Below are 21,616 nucleotides of genomic sequence, written 5' to 3' on the forward strand. Positions count from 1 at the left end.
GCTGTTACTGATATGAAATGTAGGTCTGCAACAACTGGAACTGGTCTTTGAATTCACAACAAAGGCATCACGCAGTTGCCAGATCATCAGCTGTGGTTTATGTAGCCGAGCAACTCACCTGCAAAATTAACGTTACTGCCATTGATCGTCACAATTGTTCTTTGCTGTGTAAATTATTTCATTTCTTTTTCCTAAACAGTTCATTGATCAATGAGAAAAAAGGAAGAGTTTCACAAATGTTTTCCTTAATTGAGAAATTGTTTATTATGAACAACTTACACAATGATGCCCCTTTTAGAACATACATAGAACAGAATTACAGCACAGAACAGGCCTTTAGGCCCATGATGTTGTGCCGAGATTTAATCCTAATGTAAAATATTGTAACTTAACCTACTTACCCCTATCAATTTGCATATCCAGCAGTCGCTTAAATGTCCCCAATGACTCTGCTTCCACCACCACAACTGGCAACGCATTCCGTGCATTCACAGCCCTCTGCGTAAAGAACCTACCTTTGACGTCCCCTTTATACCTTCCTTCTAATATCTTCAAACTATGACTTCTCGTACCAGTCAATCCTGCCCTGGGGAAAAGTGTCTGGCTATTGACTCTACCTATTCCTCTCATTATTTTGTACACCTCGATCAGGTCTCCTCTCTTCCTCCTTCTCTCCAGAGAGAAAAGTCCAAACTTATTCAACCTTTTACGCAGAGAGTAGTAAGGGCATGGAATGCCCTACCTGCTAATGTAGTCAACTCAGCCACATTAAGGAGATTTAAACAATCCTTAGATAAGCATATGGATGATTTTGGGATAATGTAGGGGGATGATCTGAGAATAGTTCATAGGTCAGCGCAACATCGAGGGCCGAAGGGCCTGTTCCGCGCTGTATTGTTCTATATTCTATGTTCTTTCTTCTTAAGGGAAGCCCTCCAGTCCAGGCAGCATCCTGGTAAATCTTCTTTGCACCTTCTCCAAAGCCTCTGTATCTTTCCTATAGTAGGGTGACCAGAACTGGACACAATATTCCAAGTGCGGTCTCACCAGGGACTTGTAGAGCTGCAGCAAAACCTCGTGGCTCTTAAACTCGATTCCCCCTGTTAATGAAAGCCAAAACACCATATGCTTTCTTAACAACCCTATCCGCCTGGGTGGCAACTTTGAGGGAGCTATGTACTTGCACATCCAGATCCCTCTGTTCCTCCACACTGCCAAGAATCCTGTCTTTAATCCTATATTCAGCATTCGAGTTCGACCTTCCAAAATGCATCGCTTTGCATTTATCTAGGTTGAATTCCATCTCTCAGTCCAACTCTGCATCTTGTCTATGTCGTGCTGCAGCCTGCAGTAGCCCTCGATACTATTGATGACACTTCCAACTTTTGTGTCATCTGCAAATTTACTAACCCACCCTTCAACTTCCTCATCCAAGTCATTTATAAAACTACAAAGAGCAGACGTCCAAGAACAGAGTCCTGCGGGATCCCACTCAACACTGACCTCCAGGCAGAATACTTTCCTCTATAACCACTCTCTGCCTTCTGTCAGCCAACCAATTCTGAATCCAGATAGCCAAATCTCCCTGTATCCCATACTTCCTGACTTAATGAATGAGCCTACCATGGGGAACCCTATCAAATGCCTTGCTGACGTCCATATACACCACGTCCATTGTTTGACCGTCGTCAACCTGTCTTGACATCTCCTCAAAGAACTCAATAAGATTTGTGAGGCATGACCTGCCTCTCACAAAGCCATATTGACTGCTTGAATCACACTATACTTTGTCAAATAGTGATAAATCCTATCCCTCAGAATTCTTTCCAAAACTTTGTTGACCACAGACTTAAGACTGACTGGTCTGTAATTGCCAGGAATTTTCCTGTTACCCTTCTTGAAAAGAGGAACAACATTCACCTCCTTCCGAGACATTTGCCTCCTTTTTTAAGACATTAAATAATGTGACAGCAATTATTAGAATTCCTAGTATATCTGTTAATACTTGTAGATTGTCCTTGGAGGCCTGTGATCATATTTGGAACAGTCTAAACATGTTCCATCACAATTATGTTAAAGCCTGTCCATCATCCACAAGACACAAGTCAAGAGTATGAAGGAACACTCCCCACCTGTCTTGATGAGTGCATCTCTAACAACATTCAAGCAGCTTTACACCATTCAGGACAAAACAGCTGTTTGATTAGCACCACATTCACAAACATTCAGTCATTCTACCACAGACACTCAGCAGCAGCCGTGTGTGCTATCTACAAGATGCACTGCAGAAATTCACTGAAGATTCTTTATCAGCACTTTTCAAACTCATGACCACTTCCATCTAGAAGGACAGGGCAGCAGGTACATGGGAACACCCATCACCTGCAATTTTACCTCTAAGCCACTCACCATCCTGACTTGGAAATATATTGTCAGTCCTTCACTGTCAGTAGTCAAAATCTTGGAATTCCCTCCCTAAAGGCATTGAATGTGGGTTTCATTGGCCAGGGCAGCATTTATTGTCCATCCCTAATTGCCCAAAGAGTAGTTAACTTTTAAGGTAGTTGCTCTGGGTCTGGAGTCACATGGAGATTAGACCAAGTAAGGATGGCAGATTTCCCTCCCTAAAGGAACTAGATGAGCTTTTCCTGATAATTGACATTGGTTTGATGGTCATTCTGAGACTCTTATTTCCAGATTTTTGTTGAATTCAGTTTGTGGAATTTGAACCTGGGTTCCCAGAATATTACCTGGATTTCTGGATTAATGATGTAATGATAAACCACAAGGCCATCGTCTCCCCATTGTGGATCTACTGACAGCACATGGACTGTAGTGGTTCTAGAAGGCAGTTCACCACCACCTTCTCAATGGTCATAGATACTGGCCAAGGCAGCAAAGCCCATGTTCCATACATGAATAAATAAAAACCTCACTGCAGATTCACATAATCACTGCATGCTATCTGGATGTTTGTTTGGCCTATTTATTGTATCACATGTGCGGAGATACAGTGAAAAGTGTTGTTTTCCGTGCTATGAAGGCAGATTCTACAATACCAAGTGCATCAGGCTTGCAGAACAGAGTGCAGAATACAGTGGTATAGCTGCAGAGAGAGAGACTAACATTAACATTTGGGAGGTCTGTTCAAAATTCTGGTAACAGTTGGGAAAGAAGCCGTTTATATATGTTTTCAAACTTATGTATCTTCTGCCTGTCAGAAGAGGGAGAAAAGAGTATATCTGATGTGGGAGGGATCTTTGATTGTGTTGGTTGCTTTCCCGAGGCAGTGGGAAGTATAGGTGGAGTCAGTGGATGAAAAGTTATTTTGGGTGATGGACTGGCCTGTGTTCATCCGGTAGTTTCTTGGGAAAAGCAGTCGTCATACCATGCTGTGATGCTCTCAGATGAGATGCTTTCTATGGTGCATCTATAAAAACTGATGAGTCATTGTGAACTTGCTGAATTTCCTGAGCCTCCTGAGGAAGCAGAGACGTTGTGCTTTCTTGACTGACACATTAACGTAGGTGCACCAGGACAGATTGGTGATCATCACTTCCAGAAAGTTGATGCTTTTGACCACCTCCACTTCAGTACCACTGATGAATGTGGGGGCCTGCCCTCCACTCAGCCTCCTGAAGTCAAAGATCAGTTCCTTCATTTTGCTGATGTTGATGGACATATTGTTGTCTTTTCACCATGCTGCTAGGCACTCAATCGCTTTCTTTATTCTGTCTTATTGTTTGAGATTCAACCTAAAATGGTGGTGTTATCAGCAAACTTGTAAATGGAGTTGAGGTGAAATTTGGTCATGCATTTGAGTGCATGAGGAATATACCAGGGAGCTGAGTATGCAGCCTGGTCGGGCACTAGTGTTGAAGATTATGGTGGAAGAGGTGTTGTTGCCTATTCTTATTGATTTGTGGTCTACAGGTCAGGAAGTCAAGGATCCAGTTAGAGAGGGGGAGAGCCAAAACCTAGGTCTCAGAGTTTGGAGATGAGTTTGTTTGGTGTTGAAGGAAGGGCTGAAGTCAATAAGAAGCAGTCTGCATAAGTATTCTTGTTATCCAGATGTTTCGGGGATTTTTTACAAATAGGGAGATCTTGTCTGTTGTGGGCCTGTTGCACCAGTAGGTAAATTACACCGGATCAAGGGAATTTGGATGTTGGAGAACTGCAGCCCCTGTTGCCATCCCACTTTGGTCCAGGAAACTGAAAGTTGGGCTGCTTGGTGATAGGTATGTCAGGTTGTGTTTAGTCACCCAAACCCAAAATTGATGGATTATGCATGACAAGTGTGTCATTTCCTTGACCCTTACTAAAACAGCAGTAGATACCTTCTATGCTTTGAACATCAGGCTAATATTTTAAGAAAGAAGAGAAACAGTGAGACTGTCTACATTATACTCACCTAAACTCTAAATAGCCATTAACCATTTAAGATTAAGTTACAAGGAACTAAGACCTATTTAAAGTGACAGATGGAACCCTGACATATCTAGTCTAGGATGCCTGCTTGACTGATGTTGTCTCATAAATCTATCAATACGTTAAAGTGCTTTGATGTGCATAATCAATGTTCTCCTGAAAGCCACCCTATTGACATCCTCATCTGAATCCATTGAATGACAATTCATCTCTGAACAAGGAGATGGCACACAAGCCACCCTTCCTTTCTGATCTGAGTGCTTCTGTCTCATGCCCAGTGACTCATAACATCTTGAGCCTGCTTTGAATTAATCTTTAAAGTTCACACAGTTCCAGTATCTGAGATGGTGGCAGACCTTCTCACTATTGGAGTGGGGTTGCGCTTTCAGTTTATCCTGGCTGCATTGAGGTTGTTCAGGTAGGGGTTCATGGGTATTTGAGTTAATAAAAGAGGATAGGATTGAACTGTGGTTAGTGGCATGGTAGGGATGAATGCAGGAAGTATACCATTACACCATGTGTGGCTTCCACTTCACCTGCTACACCTCAGGAAGCGGATGAGCAAGAAATTGAAAAGAGCCATAGTGCAGTGACCTATCATCAGCCTTGATGACCTCAGTAGCACCAGAGTCCACTGGCTATGTTGTTACTGGCCTAATTATGTAAATCATGTCTCTGAGGAGACTCTGGGAACACAGGTTTGCTGGTCTTGCTGTAGTCCTTTGCTGTTGTGGAATAAGGGAGAAAGCAAAAAGTTTATGATTATTTTAATATCAGGAGGTTTTTTGCAGTCAGCTAGAGGTGTACACATGAGATAGAATATATGAATACCAGGGCATGTTGCTGGGTGATCTAATGAGTATGGGAATTACACAGCAGGAGAAATGCAAGTATTGAACCTTCTGGCTTTCAGTTGTTGGCACCACTTTAAATGCTGCAAACTGCGAGCTGTCCTGTGCACTGTGCAGTGCTCAATCGTTATTATTAAAGACATAGCCAATAGGAAAGGAAACTCTGTCCCTACTTCATGAATAGGAACATGGACGTCTTGGTAAACAGGGTGGTGGAGAGATGGGCAGTAAATTTCCTGTAGTATGCCAAGGAGTTTACACCACTAAAGTAAGCCAGCCTGAACTCAAATTGGTCAGTATTATGGCCCAGATGAAAGTGGATGCCCCTGCAGTGCAGTGAGAAGATCTGTGAATGTTTGTGAAACACAATGGCAAAAGCCACCATTTTCTCTCTGCTACCTCATGCTCACAGGGCCGTCACGCACTCTAACTCTGTCGCTACGATGCCTCTTGACAAGGCTTATGGATTACAGCTTTCAGTATTGCATATATCATGTTCACTCAGTGACTCTCACCCATTTCATCCTCCCAAACCACTGTTAATTATACCTGCCCTCTACACATCTTACTCACTTACGAGGACACCTCATCGCTTCTCGTGCTATTACATCAACACGACTGCTCTTATATTCACTTCCATCATTCTCAATCCCTCTTTTTGCCTCATTGTCAGAAAAATTGCCTCCCCTGGACTGAAGTCTCCCCATATCCTAACTGACCTACTTGAAATGCCTGGACTGGTTAAACCTGACCTGCAGGAATTGTGGATCAGTCTCTGGACTACAAAGACATAGATCACTAACCTCTAATAAGGCCTGACTGACCATAGTCTCCCTTCACCCTGCTGGGGACTGCTCCCCTTTGACGTTCATGCTCAGCCTTTTTGTTTGAAGCGCGTACAGTTTCTTGTCACATAAACTGTTGACATGTGGGGCAGGAGTGACATGAGTGTAGCATGGTGCCACACTGTGACATTTCTATCTGCTTCACTGTTTGGTGCTCTTTTATGACAAGCTGACTGCCTCTCCCTATGCCAAAGAGCAATGCAGGTTACAAAGGCTGGCAGCTGTAAATCAGTGCTGAAATTAGTAAGTGAGCTCTAAGAAACCAATCTAAGAGCCACAAGGTGCATCTGGCACAGATGTATGTGATAGATACACATGTGCCTTCACAGGCAAAGTGACCTGACATAAAGTCATAGCTCTTCCTGAGCTCGAAAGTGAAGTGCTGAAATGGTGTGTGACATTGGTGGTTTGCTGATGTCGACTTGCATGAATGAAAGCTGTGGAGAATGGTGGTGCTAGAGTAGGCAAAGATATTATTGTGAAGAAGCAGTTTGATGATAGCAGGGAGAAGCATTCAGCAACTTGCAGTCATCAGACACCCATGCAGATTTACTTTGTGCACATCTAGTTTCTTGGTGAAGGAGGAGAGGATTACAAGTAGCATATAAATGCGATCATTTGGGGCTTTAATGAGATTCTGAAGTTGCCGTTTAATGCTTGAGGGGAATATCTTCCCTTGACGTTGAGATTCTGATTTTTTTTATTCAGCCGATGCCAATGGTTCTGATATAATGGGATGGTTCTGTTGTTGTACGATCTAATATTATAAGAAAATCGCATAATAGCTACACCATTTAAACTAATGGGGACAGAATCAAATCACAGCTAATACAGGTAAGGAAAGTTTGCATTCTACAAATAACAATCCAACTTCTTTAATCGCGTTAAAGTCAATTCACATTAAAGAAGCAAGCGTTATAGGAGACCAATTGTATTTTCTAAACTTGCTCACCATTGCTCATATCACACCAAGGAGGGGAAAGTTCTGCCCACAGTCCCAGCACATAATCATCCATGTAAGCAAGTTCTTGTCAATAAACTTTAATTGAATGAAAGGTTTATAACATGCCCATTAGTTTTTTTTCAACTAATTAAAAAACTCTAAATGAATAATTCTAGAATTAAATGAGAAAAATTCCAACAGTTCACCGACTGAATAATATTGATGTATTCTGGAAAAATAAGTACTTTATATATGTTTAGACTGTACAGTCTGAATTTGGCTAATAATCTCAAAACTATGGTAAAAAATGATGAAGACAAATTCTAAGCCTTAGCTGGAAAATCTCAGCTGGCAGCATCTGTCAGGAGAGAAAAGAGCTGATGTTTGTCAAAGGGTCAGTTAGACTTGAAACGTCAGCTCTTTTCTCTCCTTACAGATTCTACCAGACTTGCTGAGGTTTTCCAGCATTTTCTCTTTTGGTTTCAGATTCCAGCATCCGTAGTAATTTGCTTTTATCTAAGCCTTAGCTTTTTGGTTAAGGTTCAGGTATTCTAGCAACAACTTCAATAAAGGCAATACGAGGCACAAATGACAATTCAAAGAAAATGTAAACATGTTATTCTGAAATTTATATTCCTTTAATTTTAAGATCTTTTGTTTATTAGAACATTAGATGTTCCAGATATAGAGGACGGAATGGCATATGTTTTTCTCTTCCTGGAAGCGTGTGTTTTATAGTAATAAATATGAGATTTTCCTTGAGGAAGTTTTATACAGGTGCTACCAATGGAAAGCTGCATGACATACACCAAATCTGATTGGATTAGATTACTTACAGTGTGGAAACAGGCCCTTCAGCCCAATAGGTCCACACCGACCCTCCGAACAGAACCCATCCAGACCCATTCCTCTACATTTATCCCTTCACTTAACTCTACGGGTAATTTATGGCCACCCAGGTTGACAGGCTTGTTAAAAGAAGGCAAACAGTGTTTCAGCTTTTATTAATAGAGGGATCGAGTTCTGGATCCATGAGGTTATGCTACAGCTGTACAAAACTCTAGTGCGGCCGCACTTGGAGTATTGTGTACAGTTCTGGTCACCGCATTACAAGAAGGATGTGGAAGCTTTGGAAAGGGTGCAGAGGAGATTCACTAGTATGTTGCCTGGTACGGAGGGAAGGTCTTATGAGGAAAGGCTGAGGGACTTGAGGTTGTTTTCATTAGAGAGAAGAAGGTTGAGAGGTGACTTAATAGAGACATATAAGATAATCAGAGGGTTAGATAGGGTGGACAGGGAGAGCCTTTTTCCAAGAATGGTGACGGTGAGCATGAGGGGGCATAGCTTTAAATTGAGGGGTGATAGATATAGAACAGATGTCAGAGGTAGTTTCTTTATTCAGAGAGAAGTAAGGGTATGGAATGCTTTGCCCGTAACAGTAGTAGATTCGCCAACTTTAAGTACATTTAAGTCGTCATTGGACAAACATATGGACGTACATGGAATAGTGTATGTTAGATGGGCTTCAGATTGGTATGACAGATCGGCGCAACATCGAGGGTCGAAGGGCCTGCACTGAGCTGTAATGTTCTATGTTCTATAATTTAGCATGGCCAACTCACCTAACCTGTACATTTTTGGACTGTGGGAGGAAACCGGAGCACCCAGAGTAAACCCACGCAGACATGGGGAGAATGTGCAAACAGACAGTTGCCTGAGGTGGGAATTGAACCCGGGTCTCTGGCGCTGTGAGGCAGCAGGGCTAACTGCTGTGCCGTGCCACCATGTTGTGTTATAGATAGATACATACTGGACAATACATAAAAACATACTGAAGAACTAGAATAAATAAATCCTGCCTGACAAAACTATTACAGTTCTTTGAGGAGGTAACAAGCAGGATAGGTTTCAAAAAGCATTAGATAAGACATCGCACACAAGACACATAATAAGATAAGAGCCCATAGCATTGGGCATAGCATATTAGATAGGTAGAGGATTAACTAACCAATATATAACAGACAAAGGGACTTTTTCAGAATAGCAATCTGTTACTATTGGAGTTCTACAGGGATCAGTGTTGGGGCCACAATTATTTACAATATATATTAACGACTTGGATAATGGAATTGAATGTACTGTCACTTAATTTGCAGATGACATAAGTGAGAAAGCAAGTTGTGAGGATGACCAAAGGAGGGATGTAGACAGGTTAAGTGAGTGGGCAAAAACTTGGCAGATGAAATATAATGTGGAAAAATGTGAGGTTATGCACTTTACCAGGAAAAATAGAACTGAATATTACTTAAATTGGAGAATGGTGCAGAAAGCTGCAGCACAGAGGGTATGGGTGTCCTTGTGCATGCATCGCAAAAATGTTAACATCTATATTCAGCAGCTAACAGTAAAGTCAAATGTAATGTTGGCCTTTATTTCAAAGGGAATGGAGTATAAAAATAGAGAGGACTTGCTAACGCAATGCAAGGCATTAGTCAGACCACAGCTGGATATTGTGAACACTTTTAGTTCCCTTATCTAAGGAATGATAAACTGGCATTGAAGGCAGCACAGAGAATGTTCATTTAATTGGGTATCGGGGACTTTCTTATGTGGAGAGGTTGAGCAGGTTACAATGTTGATAAATATATTCAAGGCTGAGATAGATGTTTTTGAATTTGAGGGAATCAAAAAATAAGGGAATAAAGCAGGAAAGTGGAGTTAAGGATTGTCAGATCATCCGTGCTCTAACTGAATGGCAGAACATACCTGATTGGCTAATTGGCCTACTTCTGCTCCTGTGTCTTATAGTCTTATGACGTTTTATTGAATTAATATACTTGTTATCATAGCAGATAGTCACTGGTCAACCATTTTAACTCTGTAACTTGAAATTTATTAATAAATGGAAATGTATTAGCTTAAATTAATTGCAATATATTTTTAATAGCAGTTAGTTAATTACTTGTTTAAACTATAAAATGATTGATATTTTATTCTCCAAACCATGAGTCATGGCACTATCAGCAACACAAAAAATAGGCCTACCTTGTTTGAGTCTTGTTTGATTCAGACATGGTCAATTAATACTCATTTACTATACAGATCTATTACTGTCTTTGCTTCTGATACAAATGCAAAAATCAGTTTCGATAACAAGTTCTTTCAGTCAGAAACATAACTCTGTTACTCTCCACAGATGCTGCCTGACCAGCAAATGTTTGATCACATTATTAAAAAAAATAAAAAATTATTTTCAAATGATTAAAATCACAGGACAACATAGTAGGTTGTTTTTGATTTTGATTTGATTTATTATTGTCACAGTGAAAAGTATTGTTTTGCATGCTAACCCAACAAATCACACCTTACATAAATACATCAGTATATTAGAACAGAATGCAGAAAATAGTGTTACTGCTGTAGTGAAGGTGCAGAGAAAGATCAACTCTATAATATGAGAGGTCCGTTCATAAGTCTGATAGTAATGGGAAAGAAGCTATTAAATCTGTTTGAAAAGTTTGAAAACATGTACCATCTTCTGACCAATGGAGAAGGGTGGAAGTGAGTATAACTGGATGGGAGGGGCCATTGATTATGATGGCTGTTTTTCCCAAGGCAGCAGGCAGTGTAGACAGAGTCAATGGAAGGAGGGGTGGTTTTTGAGATGGTCTGGAATGGTAGGCTTTTGACAGCTTCTGCTCCTCAGATGCTGCCTGACATACTGTGCTTTTCCAGTACCACTCTAATCTTGACTGGAAAACTGTCACAACTCTGTGTAATTTCTCATGGTCTTGGGCAGAGCAGTTGCCATACCAATGGATTAGGATTGATTGTTGATGATGTTTACTCCAAGGAACTTGAAGCTCTCGAACACCTCCACCTCAGCACCATTCATAAAGACAGGAGCATGTCCTCCACCCTTCCTGACGTTGGTGACCAGCTGTTTCGTTTTCTGACATTGAAAGAGGTTTTTACACCATGCTGCTAATTTATCAGTCTCTTTCCTGTACTCTGTCTGGTCATTTTTTGACCCACCCTGGTTGAGTCATCAGCAAATTTGTAAATGGAATTAGAGTTGAATTTGGCCACATAGTCATGAGTGTACAAGGAGTATAGTTGGGGCTGAGTACACAACCATTTGGGCATGGGTGTTCAGGATTATTGTGGAGGAGTTGTTGTCAGCTATCCTCCCTGATTGCGGTCTGCAGGTCAGGAAGTCCAGGATCCAGCTGAACAGGGGGGAGCAGAAGCCTAGGTCTCAAGGTTTGGAGATGTGTTTTTCTTAAATTATGGTGTTGAAGATGGAGCTAAAATCAAAAATTGGAGTTTGATATAGGTGTCCCTGTTATCTAGAGGTCCCAGGGTTGAGTGTAGGGCCAGGGAGATGGTGTCTGCCTTGGACCTATTGTGATGGTAGGCGAATGGTAGCATATCAGTGCAGTTTAGGAGACTGGAATTGATGTGTGCCATTATTAACCTCTTGAACACTTCATGATGATGGATGTCAGAGCCATCTGGTGATAAACTTTAAGGCACGTTGGCTGATTTTTCTTTAGCACTGGGATGATCATAGTTTTCTTGAAGCTGGTGGGAATCTCACATTGTAGTAAGGAGAGGTTGAAGATGACAGGATCTTAGTATACAGCTGGGGACTCCATCCACGCCAGTTGCTTTCCATGGATTCACTCACAAGAAGGCTGATCTGACATCTGTGGTGGTGATTGTGGGTACATGTGCACCCGAGACTGTTGAGGCAGGTGACGTCTGTTCCAAACGAGCATAGAATGCATTGAGTGCACTGGGGAGGGAGTTGGAATTGGTGTAAAGTGAGGCGAAGCCAGAGACAGTCACTGTGGGAAGGAGCCGTGGTTGTGAAAACAAATTTTAGCGAAAACCTTATCTGACACTAGTAGGCAGATAGAAAGAAATGAAAGTGAACAAGCTGGAAGATTAAAATGGAAATCTCATTGGAAATAAGAGCACAACTTCTTTAAGGTGGTCGTACCTGGAAGAGAAGAGGTCGTGAATTAAATGCTCGAGAAAGGCAAAATACTGTTGATGCTGGAAATCTGAAACAAGCACTGAATTCTGGAGAAACTCAGGTCTGGCAGCATCTGTGGATAGAGAGAGAGTTAATTTTTCGAGTTTGGTATGACTTTGTTTTCAGAGCTAGCGTACTGCCTGCACTCATTATTAAGCCGTAGTCAAACCCCTTGTTGATGATAATGTAGAGTGGAGAATATGCTGGGCCACCAAGTTGCAGTTTGTCATACATAAAAACAGAAATTGCTGGAAAAGAACAGCAGATCTGGCAGCATCTGCGAAGAGAAATCACAGTTAATGTTTCAAGTCCAGTGCTCCTTTTTCAGAACTGATGGTACGTAGGAAAATGTTGGTTTATATGCAGAAGGTAAGGTGGGGGAAGGTGATAAGGAGTAAACGATAGGCGGGGATGGAGCCCAAAGAGAGAGAAGAACAGTTGGACAGACAAAGGCTTGGTAACGATCTGGCTGGGAGGGGGAATAGCTATTAATGGAGACTGTTAGTGGCTAACAATGGATTGTGTGTAATAGACAATGTGATAACAAGGCCTGGTGTGTTGCTATAGGGGCTCAGACATGGGAGTGTTCAAGCCCTAAAGTTGTTGAACTCGATACTGAGTCTAGAAGGCTGCTGGGTCTCCAAGCAGAAAATGAGGTGCTATTCTTCCAGTTTGCGCTAAGCTTTGCTGAAGCACTGCAGCAAGCCTGAGACAGAGATATTGGCAAGGGAACAGGGTGGTGTATTGAAATGGCAGGCAAGTGGAAGCTCAGAGTCATTTGTGCGGGCAGAACGCAGGTGTTCTGTGAGCCAGTTGTCCAGTCTATGCTTCTATTCTCCAATGTAGAGACCACTACATCGTAAGGAGATATTGCAAGTAGTATATGAAATTGTGATGGTGTACTGGTACTATCGCTAGACTATTAGCCCAGAGACCCAGGTAATATACTGGGGACCTTGGTTTGAATCCCACCACAGCAGATGGTGGATGTTGCAGATTGTGTTGGACTGTGATTCTGCTGCTGCTGCTGCTGACGTACAGCAAGTTTTCATTAATTTAGACTCGAGAAGCAGGTCGAAAGTTAAATAGGTTGTCACAACTCGCATTGAAGTTGATGCTGAAGAAGTTCAGCAGTGTTATTAAAAATGGAGTTCTGTTTTTATTAAAAAAAGTGAAGACCTTCTCATTGATTGCAGAGTGGACAGTGGTATGTCAAATATTGGTACCGCCAAGATATTGTAAGGAAACATTGCAAGTAGTACATGAAATTGGGGAGATGATGGCCTAGTGGTATTATCATGAGACTATTAATCCAGAGTCCCAGGTAATATCCTGGTTTGAATCCTGCCACAGCAGAAGGTGGAATTTGAATTCAATAATAATCTGGAATTAAGGGTCTAATGATGACCATGAATCCATTGTCAATTATTGGAAAAACTCATCTGTTCCCTAATGTCCTTTACGGAAAACAACTGCTATCCTTATCGGGTCTGAACTGTGTGACTTCAGACCCACAGCAATGTAGTTGACTCTTAAACTTCCCTCTAGGAAATTAGGGATGGGCAATAAATGCTGGCCTGGTCAGGGATGCCCTCATCTCATAAATGGATAAATTCCATGGCAGGATACAGAGGATCAGAAAATGCAAGCATCAATGAATAATTATTATACAAGGCAAGTCTTCACAAAGATATAGTGCAGTTCTGTGAAGTTTGTCATGTACCTTATGATGTAGGGACACCGCAACATGTATTTAAGTTGGTTGCTTTGATACCCATATCAGTTTTGAAGAGCTATTTAGTCGCATGTTAGTACATTTCGTTATGGAAAATGAAAGCAGATCATCAGTTTATTCAGTACTTATGGATGTGACAACCTAAGCCCCAGAAGCAATTCCTTTGAGGATAATTATAACTGAGTTGTTAGTGGAAAGTATAATACAGATTTTTTGCTTGTAACGGTCAATCATCTGATCAAGGTTCTAGCATTACGTTGAAAGTTATCCAGAAAATTCCAGCAGTTTTGGTATAGAACAATTGAAATCAACTGTATTATTCACAAAAACAGGAAGCTTTGCAGCGATGCCATTAGACTCTCAAAACCATGATGAAGGATTACTGTCATGAATATCCACAGGATTGGATCAGAGGATTAGATTTCTTAATATTTGCTACCAGAGATTTCCCAAATGAATCTACTGAATTTAGTCCATTTGATGTGATTTATGGTCATGAGATTAGAGGACCACTACAATTTATTAGGGAAATGTTATTGAACCAAAAAAGTGAATCCGAAGTGTTAGATTATGTGTCATCGAATCATAGAGGTCTACACAGATAAAGACATTTTCTTACACCGTGTCTGCGCTGGTCAAAACAAACCAGCAAACTACTCTAATCCCATTTTTTATCACTTGGCCCATAGCCATGTCCTCTCTCTAGAAAGACTCAACAGGACATGTACATAAGAGCATTTGAAAGTTTCACGGAAGATTTGAAAGGGCAGATAAACATTCAGTAATCAGAGTGTTTCAAGTGGGAAATAAAGTATTGGTATTATTGCTTTTGTAATGTGAACCTGTGAAAGTGAAATTAAGAGGTTTCTCCAAAGTAATTAGGAGAAGTAGTGACATTACTTATCTATTAAAAACTCCTGATAGTAGGAGAGGAATGTCACATAAATATAGACTCAGAGATGCACAGCATGGAAACAGATCCTTTGGTCTAATTTGTCCATGTTGACCAGATATCTTCAATAAATCTTGTACCATTTGCCATGTTTGGACCATATCCTTCTAAATTCTTCATATTCATATAGCCATCCCAGATGCCTTTTAAATGATGTAATTGTACCAGGCTTCACCACTTCCTCTGGCAGCTCACTTCATACATGCACTATCCTCTGAGTGAAAGCATTGCCCCTTACGTCCCCTTTAAATCTTTCCCCTCAATGCCCTGTAGTTTTGAACTCCCTCACCCCAAGGAAAAGATCTTGGCTATTCAGCCTATCCATGCCCCTCATGATTTTATAAACCTTGATAAGGTCACCTCTCAGCCTCCAATATCCCCTGCCTATTCAGCCTCTCCCTATATAAATGTTTTCTGAACTCTCTCAAGTTTCATAACATCGGTCCTATTAGCAGGGAGCCCTGCATTTCATGCAGTATTCCAAAATTGGCCTAAACAATGCCCTGTTAGCTGCAATATGACCTCCTAACTCCTATACTCAAAGCACTGACCAATAAGGGTAAAAACAATGATTGCAGATGCTAGAAACCAGATTCTGGATTAGTGGTGCTGGAAAAGCACAGCAGTTCAGGCAGCATCCGAGGAGCAGTAAAATCGACTTTTCGGTGACTGCCTGAACTGCTGTGCTCTTCCAGCACCACTAATCCAGCACTGACCAATAAAGGCAAGCACACCAAATGCCTGCTTCACTGTCCTATTTACTTGAGATTCCACTATCAAAGAACTGTGAACCTGAACTCCAATATCTCTTTGTTCAGCAACACTTCCCAGGACCTTACCATTAAGTGTATACATCCTGCCCTGATTTATCTTTCCAAAATGCAGCACCTCACATTTATCTAAATTAAATTCTATCTGCCACTCCTCGGCCCATTGGCCAATCTGCTTAAGATACAATTCTTCTCTGAGGTAACCTTCTTTGCTGTCCACTATACCTCCAATTATGGTATCATCTGCAAACTTACTAACTATACCTCCTATGCTCACATCCAAATCATTTATATAAGCAGCGGACCCAGCACCAATCCGTGTGGCACACTGTTGGTCATAGACCTCCAGTCTGAAAAGCAACCCACCAGCATCCTCTGATTTCTACCTTTGGGCCAGTTCTGTATCCAAATGGTTAGTTCTCCCTATATTCCATGTGATCTAACCTTGCTAACCAGTCTACCACGAGGAACCTTGTTGAACGCCTTACTGAAGTCCATATACCTGTCGATCAAACCGACCGCTCTGCTCTCATCAATCCTCTTTGTTATTTCTTCAAAAAAGCTCAGTCAAGTTAGTGAGACATGATTTCCCACGCACAAAGCCATGTTTACCATCCCTAATCAGTCCTTGCCATTCTAAACACATATAAGTCAATATCACTCAGCATTCACTCCAACAGCTTGCCCACCACCAATGTCAGGCTCACTGTTGTATAATTCCCTGGCTTTTCCTGACCACTTTTTAAAAATAGTGGCACCACGTTAGCCAATCTCCAGTCTTCAGACAACACACCTGTGTTTATTGATGATACAAATATCTCAGCAAGGGGCCTGGCAATCACCTTCCTGGCTTCCCACAGAGTTCTAGGGTACACTTGATCAGCTCAGTGGTATCAACGTAGGGAAGAGGGTAAAGAGGAACAAGTGTGGAAGTTGGTGAAAGTAATGTACGTTGACAAAGACAATAAGATTGATTTGGAAGGCGAGGTAGACAGTTCTCAAAGTGAAGCTACTACATTTCAACGAACTAACACAAACACTGGGCAATCAGACACTGCTTCCTCATATTTAGAGGAAGAACAATGGAGGATCTTTATGAGATTATTCAGAAAGTATAATATGATCTGTAGTGGTACACCTGGGTGTACTACATTAGCTAGGCATGATATCATTGTAGGAGAATCAGGACTGATTGAACAGCATTCTGACAGTTGAGCCCAGAAAGATAAACTCAGGAGGAAATAAGGTTCAGTACACCTTATCAAGGTAGCTGGAGTTCACCTGGTAATTTCCATTGCAAAACCAGATGGATCAACGAGATTTTATAGAAAGGTAACTATGGTCAAAATGACATATTCATTCCTAAATCCACTGCTGGGTAATCCAAGATGGAGGACGGGAAAAATTTCTGGCTGTAAGAGCTGCTCCTTTTTTTTGAGATATTTTAGGTGTTGGAGGTGATTTCCTCGAATTCCAGGAGCAGCATTGTTTTGGAACTTTGGAAAATAAAAGTCAAAACAACAGCAGTTTTAAAAGGGAGAAGAGCGGACAAAGGAAGCACATGGTGAAGACAGTGTAGGAGACAGAGAGAGAGAGAACCTGCACAGTTACTGCCTTTGCTGTTTGAATTTGTGTATCGCTGGACATTGGAGTGCATCTGGGAAAATTTAACAAACAGTGAAATTCACAACTAATCTTGGAGGAACTGTTGGCCGAAGTTCACAGCACAGAATCAGATAAGGTTTATTGTAGTTTTAGACAATAGACAATAGGTGCAGGAGTAGGCCATTCTGCCCTTTGAGCCTGCACCACCATTCAATATATTCATGGCTGATCATCCTTAATCAGTATTCTGTACCTGCCTTATCTCCATAACCCTTGATTCCACTATCCTTGAGAGCTCTATCCAACTCTTTCTTAAATGAATCCAGAAACTGGGCCTCCACTGCCCTCTGGGGCAGAGCATTCCACACAGCCACCACTCTCTGGATGAAGAAGTTTCTCCCCATCTCTGTCCTAAATGGTCTAACCCGTATTTTTCAGCTGTGTCCTCTGGTTCGGCACTCACACATCAGCAGAAACATGTTTCCTGCCTCCAGAGTGTCCAATCCTTTAATAATCTTATGTGTCTCAATCAGATCCCCTCTCAGTCTTCTAAACTCAAGGGTATACAAGCCCAGTCGCTCCAGTCTTTCAGCGTAAGGTAGTCCCGCCATTCCAGGAATTGACCTCGTGAACCTACGCTGCACTCCCTCAATAGCCAGAATGTCTTTCCTCAAATTTAGAGACCAGAACTGCACACAGTACTCCAGGTGTGGTCTCACCAGGGCCCTGTACAGCTGCAAAAGAACCTCTTTGCTTCTATACTCAATCCTTCTTGTTATGAAGGCCAGCATGCTATTAGCCTTCTTCACTACCTGCTGTACCTGCATGCTTATCTTCATTGACTGGTGTACAAGAACACCCAAATCTCTTTGTACTGCCCCTTTACCTAAATTGATTCCATTTAGGTAGTAATCTGCCTTCCTGTTCTTGCCACCAAAGTGGATAACCGTACATTTATCCACATTAAACTGCATCTGCCATGCATCTGACCACTCACCTAACTTGTCCAGGTCACCCTGTAATCTCCTAACATCCTCCTCACATTTCACCCTGCCACCTAGTTTTGTATCATCAGCAAATTTGCTAATGTTATTACTAATACCATCTTCTATATCATTAATATATATTGCAAAAAGCTGCGGTCCCAGCACTGATCCCTGCGGTACCCCACTGGTCACTGCCTGCCATTCCAAAATGGAGCCATTTATCACTACTCTTTGTTTCCTGTCAGCCAACCAATTTTCAATCCAAGTCAGTACTTTGTCCCCAATACCATGCGCCCTAATTTTAAGTCTCTAGTGAGTATAGTGGATTCTTTCTTGATTAAATGTTTTTGGAGATAAGTCTCTTGATTAAACTGAAAATACAAGCCATAGCTATTAATTTAAACTGGGGCAGTGTTTGTCGAGGAATAAGATGGTGTTATTTTCTGGGTTTATAGATTGCGAAGGAGCAAAAATGGCCTTTGTAGTGATATGTACTTCTTGTCGGCTGTGGGAGTTTAAAGAGAGTTTAAGTATTACTGCAGATTATATCTGCCATAAATGCTGTTGGATGCGAATCTTATCAGATCGAGTAGATCGGTTGGAGAGACAGAAGCGATGAGGAATTTGCAACGAGGATGGATGGCAGATATAGGAAGGGGGAAGTCTCAGATACAGTCACATAGATGGGTTAACTCCAGGAAAGGTAAGAGAGTTGGCAGCTGGTGCAAGAGTCTTTTGTGGATATACCCATTTCAAACAGGTATGCTGCTTTGGAAAATGTAGGAGGTGATGGATGGTGTAGGAGGAACGTAGCAAGAACAGCCAAGTTTCGTTCATTGAGACTGGCTCTAATGCAACGAGGCTACGTCAGCTTCCAAGAGATCAATTGTGTTAGGGGATTCTGTAGTCAGAGGTACAGACAGACGTTTCTGTGGCCAGCAGAGAAAAAGCAGAATGGTGTGTTGTTTCCCTGGTGCCAGGATCAAGGGTGTCTCAGAGAGGGTGCGAATGTTCTCACAGGGGAGAAGGGCTAGCAGGAGGACATTGTCCACATTGGAACCAACGACGTTGGAAGGGAAAAGGTTGAGACTCTGAAAGGATATTACAGAGAATGAGGCAGAAATTTAAAAAGGAGGTCCTCAAGGGTAGTAATATCTGGATTACTCCCAATGCTACGAGCTAGTGAGGGCAGGAATAGGAGGATAGAGCAGATGAATGCATGGCTGAGGAGCTGGTGTATGGGAGAAGGATTCACATTTTTGGATCATTGGAATCTCTTTTGGGGTAGAAGTGACCTGTACAAGAAGGACGGATTGCCCCTAAATTGGAAGGGGACTAATATACTGGCAGGGAAATTTGCTAGAACTGCTTGGGAGGATTTAAACTAGTAAGGTGGGGGGGGGGGGGGGGGGGGGGGGGGCGGGGCGGGCGGTGGGACCCAGGGAGGTAGTGAGGAAAGAGATTGATCTGAGACTGGTACAGCTGAGAACAGAAGTGAATCAAACAGTCAGGGCAGGCAGGGACAAGGTAGGGCTAATAAATTGAACTGCATTTATTTCAATACAAGGAGCCTAACAGGGAAGGCAGATGAACTCAGGGCATGGTTACGAACATGGGACTGGGATATCATAGCAAATAAGGAAACATGGATGAGGGATGGGCAGGACTGGCAGCTGAATGTGCCAGGATACAAATGCTACAGGAAGGTTAGAAAGGGAGGCAAGAGAGGAGGGGGAGTGGCATTTTTGATAAGGGATAGCATTACAGCTGTGCTGAGGGAGGATATTCCTGGAAATACATCCAGGGAAGTTATTTGGATGGAACTGAGAAAAAGAAAGGGGTGATCACCTTATTGGGATTGTATTATAGATCCCCCAATAGTCAGAGGGAAATTGAGAAACAAACCTGTAAGGAGATCTCAGCTATCTGTAAGAATAATAGAATAGTTATGGTAAGGGATTTTAATTTTCCAAACATCGACTGGGACTGCCATAGTGTTAAAAGTTTAGATGGAGAGGAATTTCTTAAGTGCGTACAAGACAATTTTCTGATTCAGTATGTGGATGTACCTACTAGAGAAGGTGCAAAACTTGACCTACTCTTGGGAAATAAGGCAGGGCAGGTGACTGAGGTGTCAGTGGGGGAGCATTTTGGGACCAGCGACCATAATTCTATTCTTTTTAAAATAGTGATGGAAAAGGATAGACCAGATCTAAAAATTGAAGTTCTAAATTGGAGAAAGGCCAATTTTGACGGTATTGGGCAAGAACTTTTGAAAGCTGATTGGAGGCGGATGTTCGCAGGTAAAGAGACGGTTGGAAAATGGGAAGCCTTCAGAAATGAGATAACAAGAATCCAGAGAAAGTATATTCCTGTTAGGGTGAAAGGGAAGGCTCGTAGGTATAGGGAATGCTGGATGACTAAGGAAATTGAGGGTTTGGTTAAGAAAAAGAAGGAAGCATATGTCAGGTATAGACAGGATAAATCGAGTGAATCCTTAGAAGAGTATAAAGAAAGTAGGAGTATACTAAAGAGGGAAATCAGGAGGGCAAAATGGGGACATGAGATAGCGTTGGCAAATACAATTAAGGAGAATCCAAAGATATTTTACAAATAAAGACAAAAGGGTAATAAGGGAGAGAATAAGGCCCCTCAAAGATCAGCAAGGCGGCCTTTGTGTGGAGCCACAGAAAGTGGGAAGATACTAAATGAATATTTTGCATCAGTATTTACTATTGAAAAGGATATTGAAGATATCGACTGTAGGGAAATAGATGGTGACATCTTGCAAAATGTCCAGATTACAGAGGAGGAAGTGCTGGATGTCTTGAGACGGTTAAAGGTGAATAAATCCCCAGGACCTGATCAGGTGTGCCCGAGAACTCAGTGGGAAGCTAGAGAAGTGATTGCGGGGGCTCTTGCTGAGATATTTGTATCAACCACAGTCACAGGTGAGGTGCCGGAAGACTGGAGGTTGGCTAACATGGTGCCACTGTTTAAGAAGGGCGGTAAAGACAAACCAGAGAACTATAGACCAGTGAGCCTGACCTAAGTGGTGGGCAAGTTGTTGGAGGGAATCCTGAGAGGCAGGATGTATATGTATTTGGAAAGGCAAGGACTGATTCAGGATAGTCAACATGGCTTTGTGCATGGGAAATCATGTCTCACAAACTTGATTGAGTTTTTTGAAGAAGTAACAAAGAAGATTGATGAGGGCAGAGCAGTAGATGTGATCTATATGGACTTCAGTAAGGCATTCGACAAGGTTCCCCATGGGACACTGATTAGCAAGGTTAGATCTCATGGAATACAGGGAGAACTAGCCATTTGGATACAGAACTGGCTCAAAGGTAGAAGACAGAGGTGGTGATGGAGGGTTGTTTTTCAGACTGGAGGCCTGTAACCAGTGGAGTGCCCAAGGATCGGTGCTGGGCCCTCGGCCTTTTGTCATTTACATAAA

At 42.0% G+C, this 21,616-nt stretch overlaps 1 protein-coding gene across 1 annotated transcript in view; it reads left to right on the top strand.

Moving 5' to 3' along the window:
- spag6 (sperm associated antigen 6) overlaps nucleotides 1–21,616 on the top strand; it is a 188,355-nt gene that overhangs the window by 14,873 nt on the left and 151,866 nt on the right. The gene's annotated exons all lie outside the window — the stretch shown is intronic.

Source organism: Hemiscyllium ocellatum, chromosome 5, assembly GCF_020745735.1.
Source record: "Hemiscyllium ocellatum isolate sHemOce1 chromosome 5, sHemOce1.pat.X.cur, whole genome shotgun sequence".
In the NCBI taxonomy this organism is placed as follows: Eukaryota; Metazoa; Chordata; class Chondrichthyes; order Orectolobiformes; family Hemiscylliidae; genus Hemiscyllium; species Hemiscyllium ocellatum.